Source organism: Amia ocellicauda, chromosome 10 (genome assembly GCF_036373705.1).
Source record: "Amia ocellicauda isolate fAmiCal2 chromosome 10, fAmiCal2.hap1, whole genome shotgun sequence".
NCBI classification, from domain to species: Eukaryota; Metazoa; Chordata; class Actinopteri; order Amiiformes; family Amiidae; genus Amia; species Amia ocellicauda.
In genome coordinates this window covers 15,968,214-15,988,237 of record NC_089859.1, presented here as the reverse complement: position 1 = coordinate 15,988,237, position 20,024 = coordinate 15,968,214, and the positions used below count along the sequence as shown (strand labels likewise).

Here is a 20,024-nt window from a genome sequence, read left to right as displayed (position 1 = left end):
AATATAAAATAATAAAATAGTGTCAAGAAGGAGAAAATAAGAAAGGTCTTTCAGGTGAACAAACTTCTTGACTTAATTCTTTGGTTAAAAAATAAGAATAAAAAGTGTTATTGATCCCTTTTATTTAATTTTTTTAATTGAATAATCTGCCTTATCCCAGTGCTGCTAGTTACATATAATTAAAATACTAAAATTCAGAGTCCAGCTCTATGAAAAAAAAAAAAAACATTAAAAAGGAGAAGAAATTATATTTTAAAAAAGTGCATCCAGAGAGAGTTGGGGTTCAAGTCACTGCCGCATGCTGTGTTGAATATGAGTTTGGGGAATTCTGAAACCTAGGCCCCCTCCACCTTTGAAACCTTGGAGCACGAGGAGGGAAAATCAAAAAATAAAATAAAGTTTTTAGAGGGTTAAAATATAAGCTTCCCTTCAGGAGTGAAGTCTTACTCCCTGCATCCGTCCGTCCTTCTGTCACTCTCTGCGGTGTCACTGGGGACGTCTAGCTGAATCCTCACTTCCCTGCTTTTTATTCTCATCCACAAAAATCCCTCATTGGAACCGCATCCAAAAGCACTAAAACCAAAAATAGACCCTGGAGACACAGAGTTGGTAGTGAGGAGGAGGCGAGGAGCGGTTGGGGAGATTGTGAATAGGGAGTGTTGTGATGACAGCCAAAAACAGTGTTCGTGTTCCCAATAGGAGTAAATTAAAAACGCAATATCAAAACACAAAACTCAAAAATGCAGATGAGCCAAAAATAAAAAGATCTTAATTAAATGTATAAAAACCTTTTGGAGTTGGATCCGGGGTTCAGCAGGGGAAGGAGACAGGGAGGCCAAAGAGATGGCTTTGTGTCTGGAAGAGAGACAGTCGCAAACGAGGCCGAATTCCCCAAATGAACACAGACACAGAGAAGCAAAAAAAAAAAAAAAAAAAGCCACGGAAAGCCGACAGACGAGACACAAGGGAGCTGCGTGGCGCTGGCAATCGGGGCTACTATCATTTCAGGGAAGGCACTTCATCGTCTTCCGCTTCTTCTCTAGCTCTTCACTTTTCTTCTCTTTTCTGGCCAATCTGGTGAGGAAAGAAATAACACTATTTGTAGAGGAACAAAAAGGCAAGAAAGAAATCAGAGCAGGCCTGGGTAGCACATCTGTCATTCCAGGGAGTCCTACCCCAACCAGGGCTAAGGTGAAAGTTGTTGTTTTGTTTAGTTGTTTTTAAAAGCAGACAAACGGAGAAAAAGAGCGAGACAGATGTGATAAACGACGTGAAGCAGGTGGGAGAGAGTGCAGACAGACAGGCAGGCAAGCAGGCAGGCAGGCAGGCAAGCAGGGAAGCAGACTGGGCTCTTGGCTTCTGCTCAGTGCTATTTTCCCTGCAGTAGCTCCCAAGAGCAGCTGAGCCGAGCTGAGCTGAACTGAACTAGGCTGTGTTGTGCTCCAGTCTACGCCACAGACCTGTTATCTACAGTAAGAGGAGGAAAGCCCCAAGTCCAGGAGGCTGTGCAGCTCTGGCACCTCGCAGGAGTCCGCAGCCATTGTCGAGGTTTGGAAAAGAAGAAAAAAAAAAAGGAAAAAAAAAAAAAAGGAGGAATCAAAAGGGAGAAAGGGCATTTCTCCACATGCAGCTGCTGCCGCTGCTGTTGCTGCTGCTGCTGCGCATGGTACAGGGCTGCAGCCAATGAGGAGCACCATTGCAGCAACCTGCTGGGAAGGGGACCAATAAAAACAGTCGTATCATATTGATTATTTTCCTCTCTCTCTCTCTCTCTCTCTCTCTCCATTTTTTTTTTTTTTTTTTTGCTCTGGCAGACACTTCATTGCTATGCCCGCTGCACAAATAAAAAAAAAAAAAAAAATGCGCCTGACGATTCAGCTATCCCTCCCTCCCTCTCTCTCTCTCTCTCTCTGGTGCATTAGAGAAACATCTATGCAACTGTGATTTATAATAAGGCTTCACTGCATACACTGTGTCATTGAGATGGGTGGGGGTGGGGGGGGGAGGGGAGGGGGGAGGGATGGGGCAGGCTGAAACAGTACTTCAGGGGAGAGAAGACCAAGTGCAACTGTGAATGAGAGCTAGATAGTGGTGGAAAGGAGAGGAGGTTCAGAGGAGAGTGACAAGGAGGGAGGGGGGAAGAGGCGGGAGGGGCTGTGACAGCAGAGGGGACTGACTAAGGGAGCCAGACAGTGACTGAAAATGTGAGTGCATGTATGTGTGTGTGTGTGTGTGTGTGTGTGTGGGAGAGGGGGGGGGTTATAGAAAAGGCAAGTCAGACAGCATGAGGAGAAGAGAAAGAGGGGGGTGGCAGGTGAAAATGGAATGACAGGGTTAGGAGGAAAAACAAAATTAAAACATAAATAAATAGATAGATAGATAGATATAAAAAGCAGTAAAAAAAGTTAAAGAAGAAGCGGGGAGAGAGAAAAGCAAAGGTTGACTGACAGGAGAAGGAGCGCAGGGAGGACAGGGACAGACACAACCACCCAGTCAGCTGACGTCTAACACTGACACATCCTACCACAGACAGAGAGAGAGAGGCAGAGAGGGAGAGAGAGAGAGAGAGACAGGAGGGTGCAGCAGACGCCCCAAGGTAGCACTGCAGTAAAGGAAAAGGAGGAGGAGAAGGAGGGGGGATATGAAAACACCCTGCCCACCATCAGATGCTAGAACAGAGACACACACCCCCGCCCATCAGCACAATGATTATAAAAATAAATAAAACAAAAGATTGCTAAAACTGTCTCTCTTTTGCATGGCTAATCAGTACATGCCATCTCTAGGTGCTCCATCACCACTGCCACCTCAACCAAGGGGATGACTGGATTTAAAAGTATGCATGCGATTTAAACACAAACAAACGCATAAATACATTAATCTGCAGGTTTTTTACTTGGTCATACTGAGACACGAAAAAGGCCTGGGCCTGGGATTATTCCCCAAGGAGGGAATGAGAACTGGCACCCCCCTCTCCCTACAACATATGTCCTGCCCTTTGCCAGTCGGCCTGCTGGGCTGAATTAAACTAAAATCGTAAAACTGACATCTACAAATATTGCAAATATTCTCAACCCCTGCAGTCACAACACCCCTACACTCCTCCACCTTGCCCATCACCCAGCCAAGGACTGCAGAGCCTGACCCTGCCAGCAAGGGGTAGAGGGGAGCTGTCAGAGCAGCAGGAGTGGTGCAGGAGAGAGATGGGTGGTGCGTGGGAGAGTGGCTGAGCATGTGCACGTGTGGGCGTGAGTTCGTGTCGTTCGAGAGACAGAGCGAGTGTAGGTGTGCTTGCTGCCATTTCCTGGGCAAACACTGGCAAGAGCTGAAGCCTGCACAGAGGCAGAAGGGAGGGAGAGAGGGGTCAAACCAACAGCAACAAGAAAAAAAAACAGCCTGATGATGAGGATTATTATTGTTGTTGTTTTAATTATACATTTAAAATTAATTAATTAAAATATCAACAATGTATTATACATTATTTTAATTGTACACATAAAGCAGTTATCTGAAGATGCAGTGCTACCGTGCACAACAGAAGAGCAAGGTGATCTATTATGACAATGCAACTCCACTCAAAATCAATACATTTTTACTTTAAGTGCTAAATTGTTTGTTTGGTGCACAAGTGTGGCCAACCTATAGTATTTCAAAGTAGATGTTTCAGCAGTAATCGGACAGGTGACACATATGTGGAGAACAGACAAAGATGAGCCACTTAGATGCGATTTAATGCTACATTAGGTAGTGCTGCCTGCTTCATCTATCCACACTGTAGGCCAGGACTCAGAATGACGCACCAAGTCTCTTTCACGCGGCTGTGACAGTTACTTCCATCTTAGCAATTATGTCACTAGATCTTGCAACTTTTACATTACCCTAGTGCCCAAAAAAGTAAAAGCGACTAGTGACAAATCTAGCAACTTTCACAACCAACAGCAGCAATATTCATAACAAAGAGTTCACCAAACTGTATCACAAGCTCAATACACTACCAGGAATCTCATGTACTGAACTTCAGGAAGTGGTAACAAAGATCCTCTATCTAAACAAGATAGTCAACTCCCATTTTTTTCTGTGCATGCTGAAACAGCAGCATATTCGTTTAAAGCAGCAAAGCCATCCAGTAGCACCCAGAAGCCCAACCCATTTATTTCCCATTTATACAGCTGGGCAAATCTAGCTCAAAGGTACAACAGCAGAACCCCCACCTAGGATTGGACCCACAACCCTGTGCTCCAGAGTGCAGACCTCTAACCACTACTCCACACCACCAATACTTCACATTATCCTGTGTTCTCCTGCTATTAATGTCTTATGGGTGTAATCTTGTCGCTTTCACTATGAAAAAATTGTAAATACATTAGCAGCAAAATTTTGAATGTCTAAATAGTGTTATTTACCGATTGCATGCGGTTTCACTGGTCACTTTCTGCATCGTGGAGTTGGCAAAACTGCTATGGGGATCATTGACCAATCAATCATGTGGGAGGGGTCTAGAGAAAGTCACAATCAATTCTGACAGTGGAACCCCAGCCCAAGAAGCTCAAGCACAGGGAGATGGCACCCCCCCGAAGGATGTCCAGTATAAACTGAAAACAGGCAAATTAACTGGGGGGAATATACACCATTATACTACACAAAGATCCTCAATTCAAATTAAACCCAGTATGAGACACCAGCAGGCAAGAAAGAGTGATCTATATTATCACCGATCGGCACAGCAAAAAACATTTCCACCATTAAAAAAAATAAGCAATTGTGGTAGATCACCAGGGATCACTACCAATACAGTGTGTCCCTGTGCTATGCCATTATGCACCCTTATATGTCTATATAAATAATAAGATGGGGGAATGCAGGCTTGCAACGCCACTAGATGTGGTGCCGCACTCACGCTAGGGTGCCCTTGGTAATCTGGCTGCACAGTTCAACTCTGCTCATAGTGCCGGGACCACTGCCGATACAATTAACTGCAGCTCTACATGTCGGTTTCTTTGTCCTCCCAACAACAGCAGGAAAGAATCAGGTCTTTGACGTGGTCATTTCCTCTGTCCCACTACAGTGTATAAATAACTGACTTTCCGTCCAAAAGGCAAAGATTACATTTTCTGTCTCTCTAAATGTGAAAGTGTCAGACCATACCTATTAAGACAACATATTATTTAACAGTATTTAAAACATGCATTTCCCAGTGAGTGCATGGGACTGTCTCTGTATGTATGTGCATCTTTGGTGTGTGCATGTGTGTGCATGTGTGTGTCTTTGTCTGCTTGTGTGCGTCCGATTTAGTTCATAAGGGCGTCTCTGTGCGCATATGGGCTTCAGACTTTGCATGTGCGTCTGTGTTACTGTGCGTATGTAACATGCATTCATGTTTCCTTTCGGAGCAGGCTACAGGAGGACAGCCTACTTGGAGCATCTAGATGAACCATTCCACAGCATTTCCATATTAATTTGCATTAGATACCACCCCCCCCACTCCACAACCCTACCCCACACCCCCTACCCTTCAGAGCACAGATACGTTCCACAGATGAACTACACACTCCAGCATCCCAGGCAGAGAATTGTAGCTGCGTAGGAAGCAGTGTTCCCCGGCACTGGTGAAAGCCTGCAGAAGTAATTAGACCCTGGGCAGCCGGAGTGCGGCCTACTACTGTACCATGTGGGCTGTTAATTCACATCTCTTACATCTCCTCATTCTACCCGAACCAGCCAGGGGCCCACAGGCAAGGCTGTACGAGGCCCCTTTGCGTATTTCTGTTAAACATAAATACATTAATAAATAAATTAAAACAATTATAAATATATAAATAAATCGACACACACACAAACACACACCTTTTAAAATATATTTACATGTTTAATAATCAAGGGCTAAGGGATGATGTTTTGCCATGTTTATTTCACAATGTCTTCCTCCAGAGAATTGGTCTTGCACTGTCATACTGCAGCAGTGACATAAAAACATAAATTATACTAATAGTTTGGGAAAAGCACATGCCCACCGAAAGAGCGAAATACCCTACCTGTAAAAGGCCAGGAGTGTCACTTCAGTGTGAGCGTGAGGGGGAACATGAGCATTAGTGCGAATGTGTGGGACACCAGACTGCTCACAGTCCTCATGTTTGACTGTGGGGAGGAGCACGGCCCGTTGGAATGGCAGCTTCTGCAGTGGCAATGCAGTACTGTGTGAAGGAACTGGGTCAGCCAGTTACCCCCTCACAGGTCTGTCACTGAGCTCCACTGGCTACAGCTGTGACCCCTCCCTACAGTGCCAGACAGCCCTCTCCCTTTTTCCTTTTCATTCACTCTCCATCTCTCTCTCTCTCCATCTCTCTCCCTCCCTCCATGCCACCTCCTCCTCCCTCTCTCACTCACTCACTGTTTCTCTCTTTCTCTCTCTGCTCATCTGCGCACTTACTAAATAAACAAAGGCACACTGGCATCAACTTGTTCCAAACACCCCCAGATTCTGGTGCTGGGAGGCAGAGTGGGAGCTCCTGTTCGCTCTCTCTCACCCCCCTTCTCTCCCTCCTCTGTAGGCGTGTCCGAGCACTGCCTCTGCGTCGGCCTCCGCAGGGCCCTGTAGGCTGGCACTGCACTCTTGCCCTCAACCCGCCCCGCCTCCTGTTCCCCGACAGCTGATCCTCACCAGAGTAAACAGCGAAGAGGCACTTCAACATCTGTCACCGTCAGCACTAACGACAGGAGATGGAGACAGAGCGGTCAGTCAGGGTCAGAAACAAGATGATAGGGATGGGGGGCACTTCCTGCAAGGGTCAATTATGCAGTAGACATGTGGCTGGGAAAAATGTCTCTAGGGCAGACGTGCAGATTTACTTACAACAGGGAATATTATTATCATCATAATCATAATAATAAATGTGCATTTTACCAGGTTATCCTGGTAAATGGGAGGATGAGCTACAGAAACATGCTGTCCAAAACATTAGGCTACTTGGCGTATACACTTATGGATAGCAGACAAAAAGTGGACAAACATCATGGATTTATTTTTTAAAGCGCCCCGCAAACCTATGACACAGCGGCTTCCAATCTTTATTAAATCACAGGACCAGATGACTATTTTAAAATGTATACCTAAATGAAGACAGGGACCTGATAAGCCTGCTGTTTGACTGAAGAGAAATACTCACATGCGAGTGGCACTATAGAAGGAATATAGAAGGTGGCGTATGTCTTGAAATTCCAGAAATTCTACAGTTTTAATTAGAGAACCTTGAGAGAGTCAGGAGAATTCCTTCCGACAGAGAGAAACTCTGAAGACTCGGACAGTTAACAGGAAGGAAAGGTACCAACAGACCTTGCCATATGTGGCAATGTCATGCGAGTCACACCACCAGAAAATAAACAGCGAATACAAAAAAAAGGTGCCACAAAACATTAGACGCAGGGAGATGTAGGTGTTCAATGAACTACTCAGTTCATGACAGGGAGGCCTAGCAGCTTAAATACTGTGATCTGCAAAAATTAAGCACCAACTATGAAATTTCCACACAGATTGCATCAAGAAAGGTTTCCTCGACTTACACCTCACGAACTGTGAAGGACGGCACATCACATTGGCTTCCAAACAGCCTCGATTCCGCTAGCCACCCAGAAATCACACCCTTCTGCCAGTGCACCGCAGGGGGACGGTCAGTTGTGGGTCTGCTCGTTCACGTTTCCACTCTGAAGTTAACTCTAAGTTCCTTTAACTGGATCAGTTGTTCCAAAGTTACAACTGATTTCCCGGTCATGGTTTTAAATAGCCACCAATACATGCCTGCAGAACCGTTGCTCTCCTGCCCCCTCCTATCACTGACGGACACTACAGTGACAGTTTACAGCAACACATGTAATCACATGTAATTCAGACACTGTGTAAACACATCAGACCTCTGGCACCGCAACCTACCAGAGACACCCTCTCAACTAAACGCAGTCAGAGCCCCATAGAAAAACATTTAGTTCATTGGGAAAATAAACAACAAAAGCAGTGCCGTCACTTCCACACTGCAATTTGCACATTATCCTGTCAGGGCTACATGTCAAAGTGCCATTTTACCTTCCCTCCATCTCCAAAAAAAAATTGATTTGGAGGGGACATCCTTGCAGTAGGTGGTCCTCCTTCTGCAGAACTCCAGAGATATTTAGGTAGAATAAAGGGGAAAATATATTCTTAATAAACAAATCAATTAAAGTCAAATTTACCTCCTTCTTCAAATACAAACAAATATGCAATTAAATAGGCAACAGTACTGACATAATTAATGTAATTGGATTGTAAATTGGCCAGTGAAATTAATCACACCCTAATACCCAAGTGAAAGCACTACTCAGCCCCTCTGAGTCTGACTCCAATACTATTTACTGATTTATTAGTAATGATTGACAGTAGGGGGGAACACACCTCATAGCACTAAACCACTAGCAACAAAAGCAAGCTCACTGAAATACCCTTATTATTCTGTCGGTTCACAAGTGCACTGTAAAAGAGGTACTGCCTCCTATTTATAGCCTTAGCCCATATACTACGTGCATAAATGGCGCATATATAACAGAGCTATTTATAAAACGCAGATCTATTTGACTAGCCGCCCTGTTTAAAGATTAACAAGAAGGAGAAGTCTGAAGAGTCTAGAATGTTCGCCCCACCACAACCCACCCCAACTCACTCTCTCCACTGCCACCCAATCAAGTGAGCAGGAAGTGAGAGAGTGATATCCAGCTCTGGTCTCACTGTAAATTAAGTTGGAGTGAAATCCCCCACTGACCTGGACTTCCTGACTGGGGCCTGTTCTAATATAGTATGACGAGACTGGCCACCCCCAGCTCTGGCCAACTGGGCTGGCCTTCAGTGAGCACTGCACCTCAGCTGTCTCTTGTTAATTTCACAAGACACATTGAAATAAATAAATACATACATACATAAAAACACAGCCCACAATAAGCCATTTCTTTACAGCTTTTCTGTGTTTTGCAAATCCTGAGCAGTTCACCCGCCTGTTGGTAGATGAACAGAAGCAATAGTGTTTCTTTTTGTACCTCATCCACCCACCGCCGCAACAAGCCGTAAATAAACATTTGTACGTATATATGCATAATATATATATATATGTACATGTTTTGTAACCCACGAGTTGAAATCAGAAAGGTCAGTTTAAGACCTCTAAGAAAAAAAAAAAAAAAAATTACATTTCCAAATGTAAATGAAATTTGTCTGCAGTTACATCACCATTGCCCATTTGAGGGATGCACACAAGCACAACAGGTACGACCCTTGCAGGCCAGACAGCAAACCGCAAACAGCAAACATCAACTCCGTGACACCATGGCAGGTGCATGTTGATTTCAAGTCCAAAACAAAGAACACAGCTATACAAGCACTTTAGCATGTTCCCACACATACGTAGGAAAGCTCCTCAGTAACCCGACACACCAGCAGGAGTCAGAGCTAGATCTTATCTCAGGGTGCCATTTATCGCTTCTATAGGACCACTGAGAATCTTTTGAAGACACACAAGTATTTGTCAAGCTCAAGGGTAGATTCACAGCCATCTACGTATCCACGTGCTGACACTGTACTCCATCACAGGCACATAGGCAGTGTGGAGTACTGGTTAGGGCTCAATCCCCAGGTTGGGGGGGGAGGAGCACTGCTGTTGTACATTTGAGCAAGGTGTTGAGCAAGGTACTTTACCTTGTATAAATGGGTACACATGTAAAAATAATGTGATTTGTTCTAAGATAAGGGATAAGGGTATCTGCTAAGAAATCAAGTAATATTTGGCTGCTGTGTTAACGGAAGAGGAAGCAGCAGAGCACACAGGCCAGTTTTGGTTCCTCAGTTTTGCAGTGCGAAAGAGGATTCTGAAAGTTCCGTAAAAGCAAGAGGAAGGAGGCACGAGGTGGTAGGATACATAGCAGCAGTCTTCCAACAGTGGGAAATGTGAGAAAGCCACTTGGCTGTCTCTGAATCAAACAGGGACCCCTTCATGGGCTCTTTTTTGGTCATACATCATGACGAGAGAAAGAAAGACACACAAACTCTGATAGACACGCACACACACACACACACACACACACACACACGCACACATACATACATACTATTAACCTACTGGATCTGAAAGGCAAAAGGTCCCATTAAGCTGGTTGCATTTTGTTATTGTTTTAACATTATATATATTAAGAAATATGAAATTCTGTGCTGCCAGCATGCACTGAATTAAAAACAATGTAATTTAACAGATTGGATTCAAGCCCTGATTGAACAGGGGTTTAGAAAAGTAACATTTAACGTATTTATTTGCTTTTCTGTTTTTAAACAAGGTTGATCACTGACCATGCGTATCAGACAGATACAGCAACAGATCACTCTCTCACATTCCAGTAGCATTCTGATGTCACAGACCAGTTCCAACTGTCTGAACTGTAATGAATGCAATAAATAAACAAACAGGCCATCATTACAAAGTCCAGGTGATAGAAGAAACCACAAGACCAGTGTGATTTTTTTTTTTTTTTTTTTTTTTTTTTAAGAACACAAAGATTAATTTTTCATATTTTTTAACATACCAAAGATGTACTACATTATACCCACCTTTTCTTTCTCTCCATACACAGAATGATCGAACACTTAAACTGTAGGATCAATCAAAGCCTCCAGGCCACCCTAACAATACTAAGCTTTCCGTACTGTTTGACTTCCTTACGAATGCTACCAAAAGGCTGTCTGAAACAGTGTCCCTATTCTCTACGGTAAGAACCTGACAAAGGCAGCTGCTGTATGTCTGCCCACCACACACACACACACACACACACTCTCTCTCTCTCTCTCTCTCTCGCTATCACTCTCTCTGCTCTCCCCATACCTGAGCACTCTGGGTTCCTGGTTCTGACTATACAAGCCTCCAGGGGTCTGCTGACCAGGAGTTAAGAAGTTCAGTGGGAATCTGGCCTGCAGTGATTTTAAGGCAAACACACAGCTCCCCTCATTCCCCACACCAGTGCTTATACGCATTGTCTCCATGTGCCTTGTTGGGGGCAGTCACTGAATTAAAGCATGGCTTCCAGGATTCTTTTTAATTTGATATTTTTCCCTCGTTTCCCTCTACTGACAGAAATTAATGGCATGAAAGGGTTAATTAACAACCAGCTTGCACAGGCAGCTTCACTTTCTTGCTCAAGGGGCGATGTCAAAACATCCACTCCTGTTTAGAAACGTAGAATTCCTTTTCTTTTTCACTGCACTGCCTGCCACACAGAGACATCCTTAGTCTACTGTCAACAGCCACAGCTGCAGTAGTATCACAGAGGGAAAAGGAATAAAAAATAATAATAAAGTTCCTTATTTTCTCTGGCTTAGTGACTCATGCACCACTGACCTATAAAGGGGGGATACAATAAAAAAAGTGATCTCAATTCTCTTCACTACACTTTGCACACAATGTGAGAGAGTTTTTACTCCATCCCCCAATGAGCACATTTCTGGAAATGACTCAGAAGGAGTCAGCCTTGAGCACATGAGATTGGAGAGAAAGAAAAACAAGTTTGAAACAAATATGTAAGTAATACATATATATTTAAACAGCTCCTTGCTCTCTCACACACATTAAGTCATGAACACCACAATAAATATTTTACAAAATCTCCCCATTTAACTACAGCTTTCTTCCTTTATTTAAAAAAAAAAAAAAAAAAAAAAAAAAAAGCTTAGTTTATTATTGGAAGTTCAGATCGGCCATGATGCTCACAGCACAGCACAGCCCAGCACACCCTCCTGCGCCATATGAAACGGCAGCACTGAAAAGTGACACAGTAGTGTACTCCACTATGAAGCACTGTGCTGTCCAACCGTGCAAAATTCAATCCTTCATTTCAAGCCCTGGCACCCACAGTGACTCCCACAGGCTTTATCGCTGTAATATTTTACAACTCTATTACAACTTAACTGCTCCAGGCGTGTTTGGGCGCCAGGGGAGACTGGCACTGAATTAAGAGGGTGGGTAGCAGATGCGCGCTGCACAGCTCTTACTTGTCAACAATGGTTGAAACAATTGTAATTTGTACAGAATAGTTTTTTCCCTTTTTCACACAGCACGTTGTTAAGGTTTTAAGACAATACTGGATGCTTTCCTGATCCGCTTTCTCCCCCTCAGTGAGAAAAAAAAAAAATATATATATATATATATATATATATATATATATATATATATATATATATATATATATATATATATGTATGCACAAAAAGAAAAGGAAGCTTTGACATTCTGAAATATAAGTGCATACACACCCTGTGCCCCCCCACCCCCCCACACACAACCCAATCCACTCCCCTCTTTTGTATGTTTTTACCAAGATTGATGCGTCACAATGCTCAAACACTGTAAATGCTCCCTGGGTATAGTCTCAGCCACTTGTATACACATGCACGCACACACACACACGCTGAGCTTTTCTACACTCCTCCCCAACAGATATAACACATACACCATCATAAAAAAACTTCGACTACGGCCCCATAAACCCCAGCACAATTCACTTCCAATTACTCCCATAAATGTAAGGCAGGAATCCACCATCCTCCATGGCAAACACATGGCACAGAACGTGCTGCCGACAGACTGGAGCTACAGAGGAAGCACAGAAAAAAAACACATCCAGAAAAGAACGAGGGAAGAAAAAAAAAAAAAAAAGAGGGGGGGGAGACAAGAGCAGGACAGAGCGAGAGTGAAAGACTGGAATTACTGTAATCCTTTTACCTCATGCAACCAACAGTGCCTGCTTCCCATTCATAAGAAGCGTTGTGCGGATCACGCAGGGAATCAGTGCTGAAGAACCCCAGAGTAGCAACAGCTGTGTCTCTCTCATTCTCTCTCTCTCTCCTGTCTGTCGTTCAGCTCATCTCCCTGAGCACTGAGACGAACATGCGGAAGGAAGCTGAACCACTTCCCCTTTACAGATGCATGTATTTTGAGATCTGAGTATATAAGTATATATTTATTTATATAAATTCAAGGCTGGGTGCAAAACCAAAAATAATAACTAACCTACACAACCTAACAGACACATATACAAACTGACCCATGCACTGAAGAACAAATGCAAAAATAAAAAATAAAACGATTGTTACAACCACACCCACTTCAGGGTTTGGGAAAAGGTATTGACTGCTAGTTGAGGCAACCAGTCAGCCGCTCAGATGTGCCGCCAAAATAACGTGCTTGGTATAGGGGGGTTTAAGTCCCACCCCCTTAAAGAGGATGACTGGGCTGAACAGAGAGAAGGTCAGGGGAGACTCGCTCACACAATCACTCTCTCTCTCTCATTCACTTTCACTCTCTCTCCTCGCTAATGTACACTGCACTGCGCCTGCTCAACTCACTCTCTCTCTCTTTCTCTCTCATACACAGTCACCTTCTCTCTTGCTCAGACTCAGCCCCCAATCAGTGTAACAGATGCCTACTTCTTTTTCTTACACTCACTCTCTCAGGCTGCAATAGTCATTCCCCTCCTACTTATACCTAATGACTCCATGCCTACTTTTTCTTTCCACTCTCACGTATGCGTGAGTGCGCGCACACATGCACACACACGCACACACACACACACATACACTCTCTCTCTCTTTCTCAGGTTGAACCCTACTGCATCAAAGACCTATTTTCAAACATACACCTAATGCCACTCAGCTCTCTCCCCCAGCCTCGCTCTGTGTCTCCCTATCATGCATGACCACGATGAGCCAGACAAATTCACCTGCACCTCCTACGCGCTTTAACTACCATGTCATTGTCCCCATTTTTGTTTGTGTGTATGCCTGAATATTTGCTTTAAACACACAGTCAAAATAAAGCCCCCAAAACGGACAACACCCGCCCACTCCCACCCCTTCCCTCCTACCAAATAAACCTCTGAGATACTGATCATACAACCTATGAAGCAAGTGAAAACAAAATCTAAGCCTTTCCTGAAAAATACACACAAACATATCCTTAACACTCCAGCCATTTTCTATCCCGCTCCTTTCACAACAAGAGACTTGGTGTATATGTAAACACCCAGCCCCTTCAGATTAATATAATAACCTATCGGATGTCACTGGTTCTCAGATTGCTGCCAGATGATTTTCCACTTAATAATCCCTTATATCAGTTTTGTTAGATAGACAGAGACCAAAATCTGGATCTTAGACACAAATCAATGCAGCCAGTGAACTAATATTACATAATACCTCATACTAGCAGGATCCAAAGTTATTTACAAATAAATAAATAAATAAATAAATGCATAATTGAAAATGCTTACATTAGCAGATGAGACTGCAAAATAAACCATAGCTGCAAATTAGCAATGTTTTCTTTCATTCTTTTAACTCTTACAGAGGTCTCTCATGAAGGACAGCTCTTGCACAAAAATACATTTAACTACATGAATAATGAATCCTGGGGGTGGGGGGAATTGCACTCACCTATGCAGGACAAAGAGAAACAACATTAAATTCACGCAAATAAAAAAACAGAGGGTGAGCCGGCTGTGTCTGCTGTCTCCAGGCTTAAGGTGAGCTTATAGTAAGCCGGGGCTCAGCCGACACACAGGCAGATGTTGGAGGTGAAACCCCAGCGCTGGCGAGCTCCCAATATCAGCTCTCTCTGGGGTGCTGTGCTCAGGCCGTCACATGGCTGGCACACAGAGAGAGAGCCTGTGGGGTGCGAGAAGACACCCTCCAGAGAATGGCTGTTCCTCCAATGGTTCCATGGAATGACTCCTGATAGAAGCTGAGGGCCTGCAGGGTTCCATCCATGCCACTACTATTGCAGCACGTAACAGTGCATTTACAATGTGTACTTATTTATTTGTTTGTTTGTTTTAAAGGGAATGCAATATCTTACTGTACTGCTTCTGTAATATTGACGCTTCCTCCTGCTCTACCCCTCTGCACACACCACAGATGGAACTCTGTTCTGTATCTGGTACTGGTTTCACATCATCTACTTTGACATATCTGGCTTATTGTTATATATTTATACTCCGTGCATTTTATTGTATTGTGTAATGATTTTGAAAATGTGTGTGAGTTTGTGACAGCTGTAAATCACCCTTGGTAAAGGCATCTGCTAAAAAAGAAAGAAATGATGACGATAATAATATCACTGAAGTGTAGATTCCCCTCCCTGGCGAGACAAACAGAGGAGAAGCGGTCTTCCACAAGTTTTGTTCAAGCACCCAGCTTTATAAATATTAGGAGCCTAGATTTTTGACAATATACTATTGAAAGCAAAATACACATCACTGCTTATGCTTCTGAAAGGTGACATTCCAAACAGGCAAAGGAATACTATGAATTTCACACCAGAGGTAGCATGCATTCGTCATTATTGCACTGCTAGTGGTTTCAACCTAGCTGTTGGACCCTAATATTACCATCCATCCCATAAATAACACTGACTTTCAGATGCGCTAGACCTGCATTTAGGTCACATGCATTTGTGAATGTAGTGAGACTCGAAACGCAACTAGGGCTTCACTGTGGCTCTGGCTAGGTCTGGGGTAAAATATATATTAAAAAAAAAAAAAAAAAAGCTCATGTAGCCACAACTACCAGCCACAAGCATATTTCTGTATGCATGGTGTTATCTAGCTTTAAAGTAAAAACATAGTCCAGAAAGGAGCAAAGTCCAGGATTGCAAGGTACATGGCAGGTCTAAGCTTGCAATGGTATTAAAAGAAAAGAGAGGGAAAAAAGTTTTGATATAATAAGTGACTGACTCAGTTCTGCCCTGTACCTCTGATTGCCATTTTTGTAAGACAGCAACAACTGAAAGCTATACACTTCTGTTTCTCTGCTTGTGTGTGAATTTACACATTTACAAAAATTATTTTCACCAGAGGGTGTATGCGTCATTTCCCTCAGGTTAACAGGAGTTTTGTTGGGTTGTCTGTTTTGAGCCCTGACTTTCCTCTCACTGTGTAGTCTTCAAACTGTGTGTGTGCGTGTGTGTGTGTGTGTGTGTGTGTGTGTGTGTGTGTGTGAATGCATTTCAGCACCCTTGAGTCTGTCCATGCAAGTCAGTTTGCTTTCTATCGCTCTCTTCCTCTCTCTCCCATTTTCCTGGAAAGGAAAATGAAAGTGCAGATTAAAGAGGGAAGGGTTGCATCAGGCAGCCACACATGCTCAGCCTCCCAGAGCCATCAGGGGTAACGAAGCAATAAGCAGATGCCGGGGGGAGGGGGCTACTATTTGCACTAACAGCATGACAAGTGTGCCACCTGCTTTCCTCAGTGGAGTTCACTCTCATTCCACATGGCACTGCAAGCACTGGGGACCGTATTACAATCGCCAAGCTACAGCAAAGCAGTGGCAACGCAAGCCTCCCTGCTCACTATGCCCAGCCCACACAGCCTTGTACACTGTGCAAGGTGTGAGGGAGGGTGCCACCGTGGGGGTTTTTTGTGCCAAACATTAATCCACAACAGGTTAGGCAGCACTGACCCAGGTCTGCAATGGGACCATGTGACAGGGAGGCTGCAGAGAGCAGCACTGGAGTATAGACGGGATCCCTGGTATCTGATTGGCCAGGGGTACTTCAGATATAGTCTTTAACATTAATACATTAATGAAAAATCAGGTAGATAAATAAAAAGGTTGCGTGGCTCAGCAGTTCAGATCAGTTGGACCTGACCCCACGCGTTTCTCAACGATAAACATCCAATTAAAAACAACTTAACTGGGTTATCAATATCATGAGCAAGCCACCGCAAGAGAGCATCCATCATTAACCTGTGATAAAAATACAATTATACAAATAAAAACAAAAGTAATAAAAACAATGACAATGACTCTAGAAACCAAAGCAGTTATTCTGCCATGCAAAATCCAGAAAAAAAGTATTTTCCTTTGTTATACAAATTATTGTTTTACAGGCATTAACTAAAGCAGGTAACTAGGTCTGTGCGATATGACGATATATATCGTATGACGATAGAAAAACGTCTATCGTTTCATATTATGCTATATCGTTTATATCGTAGTGTCGCAAATTGCCATCTTTACGCCGGTATTTTTCGTCATTAGGACGCTTTGCGTTCTTCCCGGTTCTTCCACACGTGCTGGATGCAGGTAGAAACGAGCATCAGAAACACAGACGGACATGAGAGAGACCGACACACAATAACACACAACCAAGAGACACTGTAATGCGCAGGCGCACACGGTCCGCCCCGCTCTCGTCGCCGGGCTGAACTGGATCTGCAAGCACCCCCACCCCCGCTAATTTAGACGGATATAATTTTAATAAATTTGAAAGCAATGCAAACACATGCAGAAAGTATCATTTTCTTTTTATTAAGATGGTGAAATGGTTCAACAGTTGTATTATTATTATTATTACTATTATTATAACAATTTTGTATTAACAACGTGCAGTATTTGTAAGCAGAATCGAGACGCGACAGTCACAGGAGAAATGTCTCTGTCCAGCAGATGTTAATGCGCCGCTATAGACCCGGCTGTGCTCAATCTGCCTGAATCTGGACCTTTACTGCGCATGTGCTGCGTGATCACTATTACTGGTGTTATTGTGGTTATGTGACAGTAAATCATAATGTGTATACATGTGCTCTGAGGAAGATAAGTCGAAACGCGTAAGCATTATGATGTTCACTTTTTCTCTAATAAATCATTTTTGAGACATCGGTGAATATGGACTGTTTTTAGACGGGAGCTGCTGTCCTTCCTTGACCGGATAATTGTTCTATATAAAATCCCTGGGATAAGGCACCCGCATTTAAGATGTATTAAAACTATTGTAACGCCAGCTATTTTTAAACTTATGTATAAATGTATATATGTGTGTGTGTGTGTGTATAAGTATATATATCCCATAACAACGTAATAGTAATCACACAACACTTGCCCTGTAATGTGTTGCATTCTGCATATATTTACCATGACAGCCTGCATGTAGTATTTGTTAGTTTTGCTTATTGAAGGATTAACGAAATACTTGCAGTTTGAATGTCTTTGGTCTTATTTTGTGGCTTGATTGGATAAAAACAAGAAATATCGATATATATATATATATATATATATATATATATATATATATATATATATCGTGTAATCACCCAAACTTAGAGATATTATTTTTAAGTCATATCACCCAACCCTACAGGTAACCATTGTTGGGATTTCAGTTTGTAATTAGTCGCTTTTTTCCCCCACGGACTCTTTTCTACATTCCTCGTGTCAAACATGGCCTTGCCGTTAATTCTGCCTTCTCCTCACGTTTTCATAGGTAGCGGGAAGCTGTCACAAAGGGTGGCCATCTTTTATTTTCCCCCTGGTACAGTTGAAGAGCTGTGCACATATCTCCTGGGTACATGTCATGTCAGTTCAAGGCTGCTCATCAAAATGCAAGGCACGAGGCATCTAATTCACAGTATGAAGAGAGGATATGGCAAGTCTAGTTAGAAATAGAAGCCAATCAACCATAGCCGTTCCCAAAAAGAAACTATATTAACGTGCTTGATGCTTCCACAACTTTCTTCTCCTTTTAGCAACAAGAGAGTGTGAGTAAGTCTTCCCTTTTGGCCATGATGCTAACACTCTGGATTTCAGACTAGGTTAGAAAACATACATTACAAATCCTAACACCATCCCCTCTGAAAAATTGTATCTCGAGACATCTTTCTCTATGTCGTTGAGCTCCGTTTTCTCTTTTCATTAAAGATTGTTTACACCTTGCTACCGCTGCAACCAAAAGTAACCCCTCCAAAAAAAAACGTTACCAAAAACAAGCGTCCAGAAAGCCGCCATCATTAAAATTCTTTCTATCACCCCAGCAGGGCACTCGGTCTCTTGCATATGTGGCAAAACTTTTTCCACCCAGTCAGTATACGGCACACAATCTGGAATATACCCACAACCCTCCACCTCACTGCACTCACAGAGGCGGCTCAATTCAAGCACTGGCCTGCTGTTTTAATAGCATAGCATAGTATTGATCTATCCCTGGGTGGATTCCAACCCAACTTTACATGGAAGTAGCACCTCACCATGATATGCACATGTGTACTGTGGGGGGAAAAACACAAAAAACTGAGCCTATGTTCTTCATCCTCTGTCCAATGCCCCTCAGAGCACTGGAGCTTAGCATCAGTGATGATTGTGTTTCACTAAGCAGAGTCAAGCAGCGCTGCAGTCATGTTTAAAACTGGACTGGACATGCGATATAGCAGCAACACTGCACGACCTGTTAGCCAAGGCTCCAATTGCATGAGAACATCATTCTGGTAGCTTAATGGCCTATTGCCCATCTAGACGCCCACAGCCCAAGAATCGTGCAGTGTCCAGGGTGTAGATGGGAAGCCACAGCATGGATGGAGTCAGAATAGAGGCTCAGATTGCTCACGTGAACTGAGGGACAAGGTGGAGAATACAGGCATGCACGCGTGTCATTTTGTGTTTTTGTAACTTGGCTGTGATTCAGTAAGTGTGTGTGTTTGTGTTTGAGTTTGTCTATCAGTGTGTGAGTTATTCTCTGTGAATGTATTTGCATCTGCTTGTTTGTTCGGTGTGTATATATAGAAGTGCACGTGTTTTTTTATTTATGGGCACATCTGAGTCTGTCCGTTTGTGCACATTTCTGAAAATCTGTGCCTCGGTGTGTGCGTGTGCTTTAGTGTGTGTAGGCATGTGTGTGTAGGCATGTGTGTGTGCGTCTGTGCATGGTCTAAAGCGAGTCTGACTGACATACGAGGGAAAAGTTGAGGCTTGAGGAATATGCTGGCGAGACTTATGAGCTCTGAAGTGCGTGTAGGTCGGGGGGATAAAAGGAGTGAGGCTCTCCACAGATACACCAAATTGCTGGGGGAGATGGACAGCATTGAAGTTCATCTGATAAAGATTGCGAAGTGTCTTGGATTAGGGGTGATAGACAAGGAGCAGGCCGAAATGCTGCACATCGACTCTGTCTTGGGGGAAGACACTGACTGATGACAGAGGCTTC

General features: G+C 43.4%; 1 long non-coding RNA gene across 1 annotated transcript; it reads right to left on the bottom strand.

Annotated features, from left to right (window-relative positions):
• Positions 1-220: 220 nt before the first annotated feature.
• LOC136760008 (uncharacterized) lies at positions 221-13,241 on the bottom strand. The gene is made up of 2 exons (XR_010820141.1): positions 12,777-13,241; positions 221-1,074 (listed from the first exon to the last, which is right to left on the bottom strand). It is a non-coding gene; the product is annotated as an uncharacterized LOC136760008 (long non-coding RNA).
• Between the last annotated feature and the right edge of the window lie 6,783 nt (positions 13,242-20,024).